We start from the raw sequence: 19,478 nt of genomic DNA, 5'->3' as shown, positions 1-19,478 counted from the left end.
TTATTAAAGCAGAGAGCAAGGACATTCTACTAAAGCATCTGGCATTTGTAAAAAGATTACTAATTTGCCTAGGGTACACAGTAAACGAAAAGAAATCAAAACTAGTGCCCTCTGAAGAGATAATATTCCTGGGTGCAAGCTTAAATACAACTACCCAGATGGCTTATCTCACGCCAGACAAGCAAAGGCAACTGACTCATTACTTTTAAATGATGGCAACAAAGACCCAGCTCCCTGCAAGAAAAATTCTGCAGGCTCTGGGCTTCATGGCATCCTGCATTCTACTAATTCCATATGCAAGACTGCATATGAGGAAACTACAATGGTATCTAAAAAGTGTTTAGACTCAACATTTCCACAGCCTGGAAACAATAATAACTCTTATTCCCTGCCTACAACAGGAGTTTTGATGGTGGGCACTGGCCTGTCACCACAACAAGGGACAGCCTTTCACCTTACCCACAGCTAGGCAGACAATAACAACAGATGAATTGGATTATGCCTGGGGGGCACACATGGTAGGAAAATGTATTCAGGGCACGTGGCCCAAGGAACAAATGTGTCTTCATATCAATCAAAAAGAGATGCTAGCTGTACAGCATGCCCTGACAGCCTTCAAGGATCTACTACATCCAGGACAACTATTACTAAAGATGGACAATACCACAGTTATGTGGTACATAAAGAAGCAAGGGGGCACACATTCTCACCCCCTCTGCAGGCAAGCCATGACTTTGTGGAACACAGCACTGACCTATCAAGTACATCTGCAGGCACAATTCCTGCCAGGAAAGAAAAATACTCTGGCAAACGAACTAAGCAGAAATCTCATGGATCCTCATGAATGGAAACTAAATCCACAGGTCTTCAGCATGATAACAAGGAAATGGGGACGCCCAGACATAGATCTTTTTGCCTCCCCTCACAACTGCCAACTACAGAGATTCTGCACAAGAGCTTATCACTGACGAGCATGGAAGGTGGATGCTCTATCCTTTAGCTGGAAAACACTGACAGTTTATGCCTTTCCTCCACTGCCTCTTCTTCCCAAGGTGCTCCTAAAAGTCAGACAAGAGAAGCCAAAAATGATACTGATTGCCCCAGACTGGCCACGCCAGCACTAGTACCCAATCCTAAAGAGCTTGTCTCGAGGCCCAGCCTGGCCTTTACCTCAAATTCCTCATCTTCTGACTCAACAAAACAATCAGATTCTGCACAGTAAACTCAGAACCTTAAATCTGGCTGCATGGCAGATAATATAGCCACACAGACCACACCTGTCTCTAAAGCTGTTATGGATGTCATTTTAGAAGCCAGGAGGCCCAGCACTAGGAAATCTTATGCAGAAAAATGGAAGAGATTCTGTGCTTGGAACCAGGCACAAGGACTCGAACCACTTGTTCCAAATATACCTCAAATTTTACAGTACCTTACTGAGATGCTGGACAAAGGCATATCCTTCTCATCAATTAAGATCCATGCCTCTGCCATTTCAGCTCATTACAATACGGAACTTCCTATTTTCTCTCATCCACTACTAAGACAGTACCTCAGAGGGGCAAAAAACATAAGACCCCCAAGGAGAGCACCGATAACTACATGGGACTTCAATTTTGTTTTAGAAAAGCTCACAATGCCTCCTTTTGAGCCAGCCAATATAGCTGATATAAAATTCTTATCATGGAAAACTGCTCTGCTTCTAGCAATAACTTCAGCAAGAAGAGTCTGAGTTACAGGCATTAATGGCAGTGGAACCTTTCATCATTTTTCATCAGGACAGTGTTTCTCTAAGGACAAACCCAACATTTATGCCAAAGGTAGTATCCAGTGTGGCTCTTAACCAAACCATTCATTTGCCAACATTTTATCCAAATCCCCAGAATAAAGGGGAGAGACTACTGCATGCTTTGGACATACACAGACAGCTACGCTTCTATTTGGACAAAACAAAAGCTTTCAGAAAAAATGAGCAACTGTTTGTAGCTTATGCTGCAGGATCACAAGGAAAGCCTATCTCAAAGCAGACTATTTCAAAATGAATAGGACACTGCATTTGTTTCTGCTATTCACAACATGGCAAATCAGTGCCTAAGGGCATTAGGCCACATTCAACCAGAGCAGCAGCCACTTCAGCAGCCTTCTTCAGAGGAGTACCAACCAAAGACATTCTAGAGGCTGCAACCTGGAGTTCAGTGCACACTTTCATCAAGCACTACCACTTACCTCTCTACTCTAAATCCAGAGCAGGCTTTGCCACTGCAGTTCTTCAGGGCCTTGTAGCCTCTCCTAATCCTATTTAGGCCCAGCCACCCAACCTCAGCTTTGGGATTCAACCCAAGTGTAATGACTGCAACAGTGAAATATGATGAACATAGTACAGTTGTGTACCTACCATAAATGTAGATGTTTGAGTGTATTCACTGTTGCAGTCCAGGTTACCCACCCACCACCCCCTTTTCTTTACTTCTCTATTCTATACAACCTATGTGGTGTATTTGCTTGTAGATGAAGGAAATATTTATTTTAGTATATGTATGCTTCTTGGCATAATTTTTTAGCCTACCTATTTGGGGGCACCTGACATCTGGGGCAAGAAAAACTGAAGAAAATGGCATTGGCTGCATCTTTTATACCCCTGGCGCACTGATGTCAGGGAAGAGGCGACAGCAACCGACGCCAGACCTAGACTTTGGAATTCTGGCCGACTGCGTGTAGCCTGCCAGCAGGATAACCCAAGTGTAATGACTGCAACAGTGAATACACTTGAACATCTACATTTATGGTAGGTACACAACTGTACTTTGCTGCTTTTTGAATTGGCATAGTGACTGCTCAGATTATCTCCAGACTTGCTGCTTTTTTCATGAATATTTGATTTGTCTTACAGAACTGGGTGGCAGTACCTAGGTCCTGCAGCTAAAATGTGATTTCACGTGTCCAGCATTGCAGTGTGTCCCATCTAACTACTGTTTTTTTTCTTGTAATCTAACAATGCAACCTGTGATACTGTATAGTATGACTGGGAAATGCTGTCTTGAGTGCATTGCGTGGGTGTGTCCTCATTTTTTCTTTGCAGGATGTTAGGCATTTTAATTGCTCTGAATAGTAGTTCAGAGGAGGGCAAAGAGAATGATGTGCAGTGTATACCAAAAGTTATAAAAGGAGAGACAAGGAAACTTTAATGCACAGACATCTAGTAAATAAGGTAGAGAGGGGACCTGACAGAAGTTTGGAAATCCAGCTTAGTGCATCCTTTCAGGAAGGAGATATGGAAGAACAAGTTAGCACAATCTAAAGCTACACAGTAGATGACTGTAGAGACATGAAGTCTTATTTCAATGGACAGGTGGAGGGTGAATGAGTAGAATTATCTTCCTAAACTGGTGCAGGTTTAAAGCATGCCTTCTGATGTATGTATGAAGGGAGATGAACGTTGTAAAGTTGTTTATAAAATAGAATCTAGCTGATCTAACAGGTACAGAAATGGGTAGCAGAGAATGGCCAAATGGTAATCCTCTGCCACAGGAACCACCTTTGCATAAAGGATAAGAACATGCATGGTTGGGTGTATGGACTAAAAGTTTTAGCAAGGCAGAGCACTGAAGAATAATATGCAGGAAAAGGTATTATTCTGTTTTACTGTAGTAAATCTATGGTGTATACTTGACTAACTACAGGGAGAAGGAACAGCACTAAAATGTTTCTCAAGTAAGTCAAAATCCAAAGAGAGCATCATTTGGAAGTAATAAGGGAAGTCCTTAAAATGGAGAATGAATTGTTATGGGCATTACGAGGAGATGGTGGATGTACAGCAAATAATTCTCTGAGAAAGTAGTGCATTCAAAGACATTCTGTATTGGAACTCATGGGGCAAATGTTGACAACTGTTCATTGTATAGATTATATAACTCTGGCGAGCAGGGAAGAACATGACATATTTGGGGCTGATTACTTGACAAATGGAAGCATTGATTAAGTTTTTGAAACCATTGTGTACCCACTTTCACTGAGATTTGCTGTATAATTTTGAGAAGTGACGCTCCTTTCCCTGTTCAGGTGTCTATGTTGCACAAAAATTTCTTAGATGACCTTGGAAAAAGTGTGACCCTAAGCAAGTCTGTCAATTAAAATCCCCAACCCCCATTCAGCTATTGGATTCTACATGACTTTGAGTATGTCATTTGATCTCTCATGTTCATGCTTTTACTCAAACCTTATGAAAGTGACATTTTTGACTCTTATTTAGACTTTAGAAAGAAAAAGACACACTTTTCCCCCTTTCTTCTCCTTTCCTGGTGCAGTATAGCTCAAAGAAATTTGTGAATATCTTGATAGTAGCATGGCAAATTCTGAGCATTAACCAGCAGGGTGCACACTCTTACAGTATTTGATGTAAACAGATATTTGTTGAGAGCCTTGGATTCTTCTCTTTCTTTTTTTTTTGGTTTATAAACCAGAAAGGCTAGGCTGAAAAATCAGAGAAGCATACTTCAGTAGAAGCATTGCTAAAATAAACCTTAATTTTTTGATTATTCACTCACTGCTGTTTCCTAGATATAATGCCTGACATAATTTGCTTAACCTGTCACTGTTATCTTGGGTAGGCTGGGTGCTGACTAACACCTGCAAAATGTAAATAAAGGTGGCAATTAGTTTTATAATCATTTACTTACTGGTGCCCCCAGACTTTCTGTAATAATATGTTTGCAGTTTAAATGAGGCTGTCTGGATACAGAATAAACAAATTACTCAGACCATGTAATTGCCTCTACAGCAGTCTACTCAACCACATTGGTTTCGAACATCCTCTTTCATTTCCCACCACATATTTTAATCTAGTTCCTTGGTCTTTATACTCTTGCACCTGCTTTTCCTTAGTATTTTGCATTGTGTTGCACACAGTTCATACATGGCAAATTACCTTTAGATTGTTTTACCTATAGTAAAACAAAGAATTACCCATATGAATCACTTCCTCTCCTATCAATCCAGTACACTGCCATTATCCGAAAACTTGTGCATGAAAGAACAAAAACATTAAAAAGATGGAGCCAGGGAGATGCAAGGAAGCATTTTTCCCACAGAAGTGAGTGATTGGAACATCTCATTAAAGAGGTTCTATTCAAGAACGTAGGATATGAATGCAAGTCATTTCTGAAGGGTGGTGGAAGTTGTTGGTTATCTAGATCTGCAGCTTAATTGGGAACCTGTCCCTTTAGATATCAGATCTGTACCCAAGCTTTCAGCCTTCTGATCATTTCTTCACAATCATGTTATTCAATCTACCTCCTACATATGCTTCAGAAGCACTCACATTAATGAAGCCCACTGCCCTACCCATGCTTTCCTACTAGCATCTTCAGTAAACTCTTTACCCGCTCTTAACTTTACAATAACTCCCCTTCCTCAGTAACTACTGTCTAATGCCCACCCCCTTGCTATCTCCTCCTTAATATACCCCTTCAGTGACTATCTTACCACACAATCCTCCTGATGTTCTTCGTGTTTCACTGTTGCAGTCATCATATTTGGGTTATCTGTTTGCAGTAGCCCTCAGTTGGCCTTATAACCAAAGTCTTGGGTCCTGCGTCAGTTGCTGTCCCTTCTTCCATGACGTCAGGTCGTCATGGGTATAAAACATGCAGCCAACGCCATTAGATCAGTCTTTCTTGCTGTGCGGTGCCCAAAGCAGAAGCAGTTCGCAAGTGCTGGTCGGCCGACTCCTGAAATTTTCATTTTCGAGTTTCAGAACCGAAGTCTTCAACTAAAAACGAACTACCCCGTTGGGGAAACTTTTTCTTGCTCTAAACCGATGTCAGTAAAATTGAATAATTGCATCACTTGTGGAAAGCAAATACCTCATAAATATTTTCATTCGTACTGTATTCCTTGCCTAGGCCCTGACCACGACGTACCTCGCTGTTGGCTTTGTGCCTTATTTAAACCACGAACTATCCATCGTTGGTATATTTTCGTTTCTAAATATTTTGTTGCTCAGTTCAATTATCCTGATATGTTTTCGGTAAGCCATCCGACTACCGACATTCCAAAAAAAAACACAAAGGTAAAGACAGAGACAGGCCGCCTAGGTCTAAAGCTGCCGACGACACTTCTCCTAAGCCAGTCACCAGTTCACCTGTACTCAGTGAGATGCTTTCGCAGCCCCTGATGCCCGCTATTTCTGATTCGCAGGCCTCTACTGAGACCCATTCGGAGTCCGGTATGCCGCGAGATGCTTCAGTTGTGGAACCAGCGGATGTCTCTACCTTGGATGGGTCCGGAGCCGCTGTGCAGGCACCGGCTTCTGAGGGTGTATTCAGGCCTACTGACTTGCGTATTAAACCGACGCCATCTTCTTCTTCAAGGCTTAAAACTCATACCATGCCTAGAAAACTGATGCCCAGACCGCATGGTCAGGCATCTATGCCTAAAAAACAAATGATAAGAATGGCTGAAGACCTTATTACTTTAATCAGGGGAAGCCAGCCTTCCCCCTCTAACAGACTTAGGACTGAGTTTGCTTATGATACTTCTGACCAGGATTCTGAATTTTCTGTTTCCTCTGAAGACCAGGATTTACCCTTATCTACCTATGAGGATTCTGATGCTGAGGACTCTAGTCCCCCCCCCCCCAAGAGGATTTCTATTTTGGTGAAACCTTGCATACTCTCAGGGAGCATTTTCATTGGGAAGGTCAGGATTTCTCTGATTCTAAAAAGAGGCTTAGGGATTTCTTACTACTGCCCCAGCACAGGCCTTTAGCCAATACCTCCAGTACTAGACATTGTTGATGATGCCTTTTCGGAATTTAGCTTGGTCCTGACTCTTTACCTCCTGCTCCCAGAAAACCTGACAGATATTACAGGGTCCCTGACTCTCACAAGTTCCTTTTTAAAAATCCTACTGCAGACCCTGAGACCATTTCACAGGGACCCAAAGGTATTAAAGCTACTACTGCCAAAAATCCTACCCCCTCTGATAGAGAATCCAGGGTGCTGGCTAGATGGTGCAAGAAGGTATACACTTCTGCAACTTTGGCCATTAGGGCTTTAAACTGCCAGTTTCATATGTTAAAGTATCAGCAGCATATTATTAGATTGCTTAAACAGAAAATGATGTTGATTCCTGATTGTACTGAAAATAAGTTTTTACAGGATTTACTGCACTCAGCTACAAGTTGGAAAACATACTTTGCAATGTGGTTTTGATTCACTAGAGGCATCTTGCAGGGCTGCTGTAACTGGGTCTGTACTTAGAAGGCATGCTTGGCTTCAGGAGCATTCCTTGCCAGATCATGTTAAAGCAAAATTACTGGATGCTCCCTTAAACTAGGACCGCCTGTTTGGCAACAGAGCAGAAGTTGTTGGTCTTCTTTCGACTTTTCCTGGTTAGGGGTCATCACAGCGGAACTCCAGTCCGCTAATGATTGGCAGTAGATTTTTTTACGGGTGCTGAGGTGCCAGCTCGATGCCCAACTTTCAACGAAGGCACACCCATTCTACGTATGTCTTTCGAATGCCACTCGACCGCGGGGAGGACATGCAGACTCCACGCAGAAGGCGCTCCAGCCGAGAATCGAACGGGAAAACCTCTTGCTGTGAGGCAACAATGCTACCGCTGCACCACTGCGGAAGTTCTTAAAAATATGGAGGAAAAAGCAAAATCTATGCAAACTGTTAAAGATTTTTTACAAGTACAACCTCCAAGGTTTAGTAGGCATTGGCCTTCCAAGAACTGGTCCTTTTCTGCCTCTTCCAGACCTTCTCAGTCCAAACCCAGATCCAGCAGAGCTCCCAGGCTTCAGTCCCAGGGTACATACAGGACTAAGCAGTGGGGAGCCTCCACTTCCAAATCTGGGAGTAATAAAACTTCCCTCTATGGTAAACTGTCTCAATGACTTATTTTTAAAACTTCCAAGCACTTCGCAACTAACTGCCCCTTTGGGGGGAAGATTGTTCTTCATGCAAAGAACTGGGAACTCATTACCCAGGACAAATGAGTTCTAAATATATTGTACCAGGGATACAGATTTCACTTCCACATGTTACCAACACCAAGCGGATGGCCAGATCTACCACCAAATCAGTGGGCAGAGGCACAAAAGCAAGTACTTTCTCTTTTAAGCATGGGGGCTGTTCAGTTGGTACCAGAAGAGGAAAAGGGACAAGGTTTCTACTCGAGACCTTTCCTGGTACCCAGAAAAGACAGTCCATGGCATCCTATCCTGGACCTATCTACTCTAAACACCTTTTTGGTGATTCCAAGATTTAAGATGCTGACTCTTCACCAGTTGCTCCTTATGCTAGGCAAAGATGCCTGGTTGGCAACATTAGATTTAAAGGAAACATACCTGCACATCCCAATCAGGGAATCTTGCAGAAGATACCTACGCTTCAAACCAGGCTACATGCACTATCAGTTCTCTGCACTGCCCTTTGGCTTATCTACTGCACCCAGGGTATTCACAAAGTGCCTAGCTCCAGTCATTGCATTTTGCAGGCAAAGAAATATTCAAATATACCCATACCTGGACGATTGTTTAATTCAGGCAGAAAGCCAGGACATACTTTTGAATCATCTGGCCTTTGTACAAAGGGTGCTAACTTGTCTGGGGTACACCATAAATGAAAATAAATCACACCTTGTACCTTGTCAACAAATTATATTCCTGGGAGCAAGCTTGAATACAACTTCCCAGATGGCTTTCCTCACGGCAGAGAAACAAATTCATTTGACAACCTACTTCAAACAAGTGGCCACAAAAACCCTGCTCTCTGCAAGGCAAATACTACAAGCCTTGGGGTTCATGGCCTCCTGCATTCTTTTAATTCCATATGCAAGACTGCATATGAGGAAACTACAATGGTATCTAAAAAGCCTATGGTGTCAACATTCTCAGGATCTAGAAGCAATGATTCCTATCATACCTTGCCTATGCCTAGAGTTTCTTTGGTGGGCAGAGGCCTGCCACCAAAACAAGGGACTACCATTCACATTGCCCCCTGCCACCCAAACCCTAACAGACGCATCAGACTATGCATGGGGGGGCTCACCTGGCAGGGAAGTGCAGTCAGGGCAAATGGAACCCAATCAAATGCACCTGCATATCAATCAAAAAGAAAGTGTTAGCCGTACAGAATGCTCTGACAGCCTTAAAGGACCACATTCTTCCAGGACAATTATTGGTAAAGACAGACAACACCACTGTTATGTGGTAAATAAACAAGCAGGGAGGTACACATTCTTACCCCCTCTGCAGACTAGCCATGGCATTGTGGAACACAGCCCTGAGTATATCTACAAGCTCAATTCCTGCCAGGAAAACTGAATACACTGGCAGACGAACTAAGCATAAACCTCATGGACCCACACGAGTGGAAACTGGAACCAATGATTTTCAACATGTTGACAAGCAAATGGGGGAGCCCAGATATAGACCTGTTTGCCTCCCCCCAGAACTATCAATTGGACAAATTTTGCACAAGGACTCCCCACAAACAAGCTTGGAAAGTGGATGCTCTGTCCTTCAGCTGGAAAAAAACTATCAGTTTATGCCTTTCCTCCTCTGCCTCTGCTCTCCAAAGTACTACTAAAGATCAAACAAGACAAACCAAGGACGATTTTGGTTGCACCATACTGGCTACGCCAACACTGGTACCCCCTCTCGCGCAGTGTGTCACTTTTGGCCCCATGGCACCTGCCTCAGACTCCTACCCTATTGTCTCAGCAGGAGAACCAGATCCTGCACCCTCAGCTTCAAACACTGAACCTAGCAGCCTGGCTAATTACCTAATCTCTCCTTTACCATCCCCTCAGTAAACCAGTGTTGGATATAATTTTAGCGGCAAGGAGGCCTAGTACTAGAAAATCTTATGCTGAAAAATGGAAAAGATTCTGTGCCTGGAACCAATCTCTAGGGATGAGCACAGCAGTGCCCAATTTACCTCAGATTTTACAGTACTTAACTGAGATGCTTCACAACGCCAAACTCCTCCAAGAGGAACTAAACCCACACATAAGGCTGCTGTTTAATCTTAGCCTTACCACAGGATACGTACCCAAAGAGTGGCGTACGGCAACAGTGGTCCCACTTCACAAAGGCGGTGCTTCTATGGACCCTGGAAATTACCGCCCCATAAGCTTGACGAGCCTGGTCTGCAAAGCTATGGAGAGGATCATTATGGAACTCATAAACAAAGACATTGGGGACCTACAGACATTGGATCCTACCCAATTTGGCTTTGTCAAGGGCAGATCCTGCCTTTTGAACTTGGTCGATTTTTTGAAACAGTCACTAAGGCCATTGATGAGGGTAAGGCAGTTCACACAGCCTACCTTGACCTTGCAAAAGCCTTTGACACAATACCCCACTCGGGCATCATAGACAAACTCACCAGCTTAAATGTAAACCCATATGTCACAAGATGGGTTGCAAACTGGCTCAAGGACAGAACCCACAGGGTCAGAGTTGCTGGAGCTATGTCAGACTCTAAGCCAGTCACAAGCGGTGTCCCACAGGGCTCAGTCCTGGGACCCCTCTTGTTCGGCATTTATTTTTCCAGGGTACAGGCAAACATAGGAGGATTGTGGCTGAAAAAGTTCAGATGACTGCAAACTGGGTGCCATAATTGATACTCCAGTGGACACAAACATCCTTCAGAGAGGCCTCATAGAAATGGATAATTGGTGCCAGAGCCATGGCCTTAAGCTGAACGCCAAAAAATGTATAGTCATACCCTTTGGGAAAAACAAGGTACCGACAAATTACCACATAGGCGGTAATCCATTAAGTACGGAAGAGGTAATCAGGGACCTAGGGACCCAGGTTGACAGTAATCTCTCATTTGACACTCACATTGCCAAAGTGGTTAGGAAGACCTTCTATATTGCCCACCTTATCATGAAGGGTTTCACATCTAGATCAAGAGAGGTCTTTGTGCCTTTGTACTCTTCTCTTATCAGGCCAATGATTGAGTGCAATGCCCCATTTGGGATGTATCTCACCCGACACCTGCAGCAGTTGGAAAGACCCCAAAAGTTCCTCACCAAGAGGATAAAGGGTCTTAAACATATGTCATATGCTGCCCGACTGAAAAAACTCCAGCTCTATTCAGTCGCATGCCGCCTACTCAGAGGTGATCTGTGCCTGACGTACAAGGCCATGTCCAATCCTGAATTAATGGACATGCTCCACCTCAGAAAATCCAAATCCATCAGAGCCACGAGAACAAGTGACTTAATCCTCAACACAGAAATAAATAGAACATGTTGGAGGGACAGATTCATAACCCAGAGGCTCCCTACACTCTGGAACAGAATCCCAGTCCATGTTAGGCAGAGCCCCTCACTGACTCTATTCAAGAGAAATCTCGACGAGTGGATGGGAGATCGTAGGTTTACCCCGGGGGCCATCTCTGTGTCACTACTAGACAGAGGCATAGTAAACTAAACCCTAAAAGGGCGTAGTATTCTCATCCTAAGGGGTGGTGTAAGCCACATACACTCTGACTAGGCTTATAAATGCCCTAGGGCAGATAGCCTAGTACGAACCTATGAACAAGGGCCTGACTTTCTCCTCCATCAACATTCACGCCTCAGCCATTTCAGCTCATTATAGCACAGAACTTCCCCTCTTCTCTCATCCACTGTTCAAGCAGTTCCTCAGAGGGGCCAAAAATTTACGACCACCCAGGAGAGCGCTAACTCCAGCATGGGACCTTAACTTTGTATTGGAAAAACTCACTCTTCCTCCTTTTGAGCCAGCTGCTACTGCAGACTTAAAATTCCTTTCTTGGAAAACAGCTTTCCTTTTAGCAATCACTTCAGCTAGAAGGGTATCTGAATTACAAGCCCTCATGGCAGTGGAACCTTTCATCATCTTTCATGCGGACAGGGTGTCTCTCAGGACCAATCCCTCCTTCATGCCCAAGGTGGTATCCAGTGTGGCCCTCAATCAGTCAATTCATTTGCCAGCCTTCTTTCCTAATCCACAGAACAAAGGGGAACGGATACTGCACTCCTTAGATGTGCACAGACAACTTAGATTCTACTTGGACAGGACTAAACCTCAAAGGAAATCTGACCAACTGCTGGTGGCATTTGCTGCAGGGGCAGAGGGGAAGGCTATTTCAAAGCAAACCATTTCCAAATGGATAGGCCATTGCATTAATTTCTGCTACAAGCACCATGGAAAATCTATCCCACAGGGGATTAGGCCCCACTCAACCAGGTCTGCATCTACCTCTACAGCCGTTCTCAGAGGCATCCCTACCAGGGACATCCTAGAAGCTGCTACCTGGAGTTCTATACATACTCTCACCAAGCATTACCATCTGTTAATTTTCTCTAAACCCAGAGCTGGCTTTGCCACTGCAGTCTTGCAGGGCTTTATAGCTGGTCCTAATGCTATCTAAATTCCTCCTTCCATCCTTAGCTTTGGGAATCTACCCAAATGTGATGACTGCAACAGTGAAGAAGAACATAGTACAGTTGTGTACACTTACCATAAATGTAGATGTTCGAGTGCATTCTCTGTTGCAGTCCTGGTTACCCTTCCTCCAGCCCCCTTATTTTATTTGGCTATACCTCTACTCTCCTTTTTTATGCTCAAAAGTTTTTTGGTGTATTTGCTTTCTTGGTATAACCTTGTATACTTATAGATTTAATTGCTTCCCATTAGGGGGGCACCTGACATCTGGGGCAAGAAAAACTGATGTAATGGTGTCGGCTGCATGTTTTATACCCCTGACGACCTGATGTCACGGAAGAAGGGACAGCAACTGACGCAGGACCCAAGACTTTGTTAATCAGGCCGACTGAGGGCTACTGCAATCAGATAACCCAAATGTGATGAGTGCAACAGTGAATACACTCAAACATCTACATTTACGGTAAGTGTACACAACTGTACTTTATCAGGTGCACCAGTATCACATCTTTCTGTCACCAAGCATTCACCGCATGTCTTTTCTTTTTCCCTATACTGAAACTTGATATGCTTATATTCTTTGTGAATGCACTTTACCTATATATGTATCTCTCTCTCTCTCTCTCTCTCTATATATATATATATATATATATATATATATATATATATATAGGTTTACTATCAGAATTGCGAACGTCACTCGGTCGAACGTTGTATAGTCGAACGCATATGGTCGGAAACACATATGTCGAAGGCAGTATAATCAATCGAGGAACGGTTTTACCATGGGTCGAGGTAGGGAGGATGTTTGTAGTAGGGTATTATACTGTACACCTACCTCACCCATGGTAAAACCGTTCGATTGATTATACTGTCTTCAACATTTGTGTTTCCGACCATATGCGTTCGACTATACAACGTTCGACCGAGTGACGTTCGCAATTAGTAAACCATATATATATATATATATATATATATATATATATATATATCTATATATATATAAATATAAATATATACATACACACACACACACACACACATGGATATATAAATATATATATATATATATATATATATATATATATATGTGTGTGTGTGTGTATATATATAAATATATATATATAGTTCCCCTTCACAAGATCGAATGGATGGAAGCTCGAAATTCATACTCTCGAGACCAGAATCTTGAACTTCCATTCACTCGAAATTGTGAATGGGAGCCTTAGGTTTAAAAAAATAAGAAGTTAACTTACCTTATTGCAGGGGGCCAGGTCCCCCTGTACCCTAGTAGTTTAAATGTGAATGTTCCGTGACCGCACTATAGCAGAGGAATGGAAAATCTTCTGCTTTGCACTTACGCGTATAGTGCGGAATGGGTTCCCTTTCCTTCACTATAGTGCGATCTTGCAGTAGGTATATTTAAGTGGGGGGTGCAGAAGGGCAAATCCCCCCTGCGAAAACATTTTTAAAGGTGTTAATTTTTTTTTTGTCCCTTTCATATGTTCGAGTTTCTCTAAATTCGAGATTCTGGTTTTGAGTTTATGACTTTCGAGTTCAGAGAAATTCGATCATATGAAGGGGAACTATATATATATATATATATATATATATATATATATATATATATATATATATATATATGTATTGCTGCACAATTGTAGCATATATGTAGAACATACACACGGACATATGTGAACAAACACAGTGGTTCTGGAAGACTCATTTATGTATAAAACCTCGCAAGCGGCATTCTGTATATAGCATGCCATACTGTATGACAATTATTCTTATCTGTAATTTGACAACTGTGTTATCTTTGTATTCATTGTACAAGCATTTCTAGCTTATATAATTTCAGAAAGGTATCCCTAGTTCATTTATCCCGATTCAAATAAAAGTAAAGCTCTGTCAAGTGACCTTTCAGAATCCATTTCCGTCTCTCTCTCTAGATGTCTACACACAGACACACATGCATATCCTTGTGTAGTGTAAGGATTCATCATCTTCTTTCAGCTGTTCCCATTAGGAGTCGCCACAGCGGATAATCTGTTTCCATTTCTTTCTGTCCTCTGCATCTTGCTGTGTCACACCAACCACCTGCATGTCCTCTCTCACCACATCCATAAACCTTATCTTAGGCCTTCCTCTTTTCCTGTTACCTGGTAGCTTCATCCTTAGCATCATTTTTCCCAATATACTCAGCATCCCTTCTCAGCACATGTCCAAACCAATGTAATCTTGCCTCTCTGGCTTTGTCTCCAAACTTTCCAACCTGGGCTGACCCTCTAATATACTTATTCCTAATCCTGTCCACCTTCGTCACACCCAGTGCAAATCTTAACATCTTTAACTCTGCCACATCCAGCTCTAACTCCTGCCTTTTTGTCAGTGCCACTGTCTCCAACCCATATAACATAGCTGGTCTCACTACCCTCTTGTAGACCTTTTCTTTCACTCTTACTGGTACTTGTCTGTCACAAATCACTCCTGACACTCTTCTCCACCCACTCCATCCTGCCTGTACTCTCTTCTTCACCTTTCTTCCACACTCACCATTACTCTGAACTATTGATCCCAAGTTTTTAAACTCATCCACCTTCGCCACCTCTTCTCCTTGCATCCTCACCATTTCTCTATCCTCCCTCTCATTCACACACATATATTCTGTCTTAGTCCTGCTGACCTTCATTCCTCTTCTCTCTAGAGCATATCTCCATCTCTCCAGGGTCTCCTCCACCTGTTCCCTACTCTCACTGCAGATCACAATGTCATCTGCAAACATCATAGTCCACGGGGACTCCTGTCTGATCTCGTCTGTCAACCTGTCCATCACCATTGCAAATAAGATAGGGCTGAGAGCTGATCTTTGATGTAATCCCACCTCCACCTTAAACGCATCCATCACTCCCACCGCAGACCTCACCACTGTCACACTACCCTCGTACATATCCTGTACCACTCTTACATACTTCTCTGACACTCCCGACTTCCTCATACAATACCACAACTCCTCTCTAGGGACCCTGTCATATGCTTTCTCTAAGTCTACAAAAACACAATGCAACTCCTTCTGACCTTCTCTGTACTTCTCCATCAACACTCTCAGAGCAAACATCGCATCTGTAGTGCTCTTTCCTGGCATGAAACCATACTGCTGATCACTAATCATCATGTCCTTTCTTAACCTAGCTTCCACTACTCTTTCCCATAATTTCATGCTGTGACTGATCAGTTTAATCCCTCTGTATATCCAAATGAACTGAATGAGGCTCACCACAGCAATGAGAATCAAATCAACGATTTAATGATCGTATAAAATCACAAACTGCAGTAACAAAAATGAGTAAGCGCTTTCACATTACTAGAACGCTTCTTCAGACTTAAGTCTGCTGTGGTGAGCCTCATTCAGTTTGTTTGGATATATGTTTTTGTGCTCTGCTGAGGCTCTTCATCTGTGAGCTGTCTTGTTCGAGATATTTTTATTTTAATCCCTCTGTAGTTACTACAGCTCTACACATCATCCTTATTCTTAAAAATCGGTACCAAAACACTTTTTCTCCATTCCTCAGGCATCCTCTCACTTTCCAAAATTTCATTAAACAACCTGGTTAAAACCTCCACTGCCATTTCACCTAAACACCTCCATGCTTCCACAGGTATGTCATCTGGACCAACAGCCTTTCCATTCTTCATCCTCTTCATAGCTATCCTTACTTCCTCCTTGCTAATCCGTTGCACTTCATGATTCACTATCCCCACATCATCCAACCTTCTCTCCCTCTCATTCTCTTCATTCATCAACCCCTCAAAGTACTCTTTCTATCTGCTCAACACACTCTCCTCGCTTGTGAGTACATTTCCCTCATTATCCTTTATCACCTTTACCTGCTGCACATCTTTCCAAGATCGGTCCCTCTGTCTAGCCAATCAGTACAGGTCCTTTTCTCCCTCCTTAGTGTCCAACCTTTCATACAACTCTTCATATGCCTTATCCTTAGCCTTCGCCACCTCCCTCTTTGCCATGCACCTCATCTCCTTATACTCCTGTCTACTTTCTTCATCTCTCTGACAATCCCACTTCTTCTTTGCCAGCCTCTTTCTCTGTATACTCTCCTGTACTTCCTCATTCCACCACCATGTAGTGTAAGGGTTAAACATGTTTTTGTACTGCACAGAGTTTCAATTTATGCTCCCATATCACAGATTAACATAATTGTGGAATACATGCAAACTGTACTGCCATTTCTTGGGAAAGGCTAAATCATTCAACAGAAGTAAGCATATAAAACACCAACCAGGGGCATCAGATGCATTGCATCAGAGTACGTAAGGTACAGACTCAGTAGAAGATATGTATAAATCTCAGCTGATCTTTTGTTTGTTAAGCAATTCTGTTAGCATCCCCAAGCCATGCTCCACAATTTCACCTTAAAAAGGCTTCTACTGAGCCATATGCAATTACATGGTTAAATATCTTAAAATTTCAATAAAGAAAAGGATGCTTTTTAACTTTTTCAGTGGTGGGGTTTTCCCTTGTGCTACAGTGGATGGATTCTTGGGGTTGATTTCCGAGTTTTGCAGTTCAAACCTGGAAGTATCTAGTACAATCTGAGACCAGACAGTGCTTTAAGAGTTTATACTATAAAAGGTTTTAGATGAATGTTTAAATGTCGCACATCTGCATTCATCCTAACTTCATCCACACTCAAGTGAGTTGCTGCAGAACAAATTCTGCTTAGCCAGGACTTTTCCTGCCTTCTAGCAATTCCTATCGAAGGTGTCTAGAATGATTTCCTTATTAATTAGGTTCAGAGGCCAGCCGTGGTCATCTGCAGTGCCAGTAGAATCACAAATGTGAACAGAATTCAAAAGGAGGGATTATGGATTTTGAAGTCTGTCCCTTCTCTCACCAGGCTGCAGAATTTGTTAACCTTTTGTTATCATCAGACTTCCAAATGAGCAGGCCGCAGTTTGCACCAAAGAGCTGAATGCTTGTTTATTTTGACAGTGAGGTGAGGTCTGAGCACATCAAGTGCTTCAACATATACAAGGGGGGTTTCATAACTTTGTTATTCATTTGCAATAATTTTCTGCATTTAGTTGGTACCAGGGAAAGAGAGCAAATAAATAAAAACACAGAATTGCAAACTGTAAATAATAACCCCCCCAGCCCAGGCCCATAATTCTGCCAACTTTGTGTATTTTGCTTTACACAGTGTCATAGCTCTTCACAAACCATGCCTGCAGAAGTGCTGGAGAGGCACAGTAAATTATGCATCCATCTGTATATTTTAAAGATGCAAAACAATACAGAGTAAAATGTTAACAATGTAAATGGTAATACATACAGAGTAGCTACTCAAATAAAATAATTGTAATGTAAAATGTTAACAATGTAAATGGTAATACATACAGAGTAGCTACTCAAACAAAATAATTGTGCAAATACTGGCCTTGATCGTTACAAAGGAGCAAAAAGAGATGAATTAGGTTTAAGAGAAGACAGTTTGAAAGCTGATGCAGTCATGGATATGCCACATATACACTGGCAGACAGGAAGAAAAATGGGAGAAGGAAAGCAGAAGTGAAAAAAGTCATATTCATTTGAAAAGATCCTGACGATAGGATCATAGGAGGTTACTAAGCTGTCAATCAGGAGCTCATTTAATGCCTAGCCATTTCTTCCCAGTGTAATACCATAGATACTCTAGTCAATACCCAGGATTGCATTTAGTAATGACTGCCCATTTCAAGGAGGGGTTGAGGCTGTTATGTCAGGTATGAATGTATGGTGCCCCATCCACTTGTCCAGGTTCCTTTTGAACAGTGTCATAGAGGTGCTCTGCTTCACATGAACTGGCAGCCCAGATGTGGCAGATACTGGGAGACAAATCTGTCCCTCCAGCATGTCCTATTCAAGTCGCAGGCCATATTTAGGTCCCTGGTACGTGAAGTTCTAGTCCCGTTTGATTTACGGATGTGCAGCAAATTCATTAGGTTTGGGTCAGAGATTGCTCTGTAAGCCAGGCATAAGTCTCTGGACTTTAGTTGGTCTGTCCAAGGCACATGTTGGAGTCCCTTGATCTTCTTTGTTAGAAACCTCTGAGGTCTCTCCAATTGCTGCAGGTGCTTTGTGCGGTACATGCCAAAAGGGGCATCATACTCAATTATTGGGCTGATTAGTGATGAGTATAGAGGGATTATAACCTCCTTTGCTCTAGAAGTGATGCCTTTGCTAATCAAGTGTGCTATGTAGACGGCCTTACGTAGACGCATAATGGTCAAAGTTAAGGTCCTAGTCTACTTGTGATCCCAGATCCCTTACCACTTTGTAGTTACACAGGGTATTGTTGTTAATTTGATATTGTGAAGGAACATTATTTTTACCAAAGGGAATGATGATGCATTTCTTTGCATTTAGTTTGAGACCAACTAGGACAGCAGTTGTTGGTCTGTGTAAGACCCTCCTGAAGTGCCCACCTGTGTGCCGTGTTCAGTCACAGCCTCACCTCAGCCTTTGTCCGTAATGAATGGTGCACTGCTACAGTCATCTCTCTACATAAAGGAGAGGTGACTACAGACCCTGGGAACTGCTGCCCCATTAACTTGATGAGTCTGATATGTAAGGATATGGAGAGCATCATCATGGACCTAATTAATAGGATATAGGGAATCTCCAAACTCTGGATCCCACGCAGTTTGGTTTTGTGAAAGGTAGATCATGCCTGCTCAGTTTGGTTGACTTCTTTGAGACAGTCACCAAGGCTGTGGATGAGGGCAAGGCAGTCCATATAGCATACTTCAATCTGGCCAAGGCTTTTGATACCATTCCCCACTCAGGTATTATTGATAGACTCACCAAACTAGGTATCAACCCTTATATCACTAGGTGGGTTGCAAATTGGCTCACAGATAGAACCCACAGTGTGAAAATTGCAGACTCCAAGTCAAATTGCCAACCAATTATGAGTGGAGTCCCACAGGGATCAGACCTGAAACCTCTCCTGTTTGGCATTTACTTCTCAGACTTCCAGGCCAACACGGAAGA

Source organism: Protopterus annectens, chromosome 7.part0, assembly GCF_019279795.1.
Source record: "Protopterus annectens isolate FY-2018-M chromosome 7.part0, PAN1.0, whole genome shotgun sequence".
NCBI classification, from domain to species: Eukaryota; Metazoa; Chordata; order Ceratodontiformes; family Protopteridae; genus Protopterus; species Protopterus annectens.
This window is presented reverse-complemented; position numbering follows the sequence as displayed.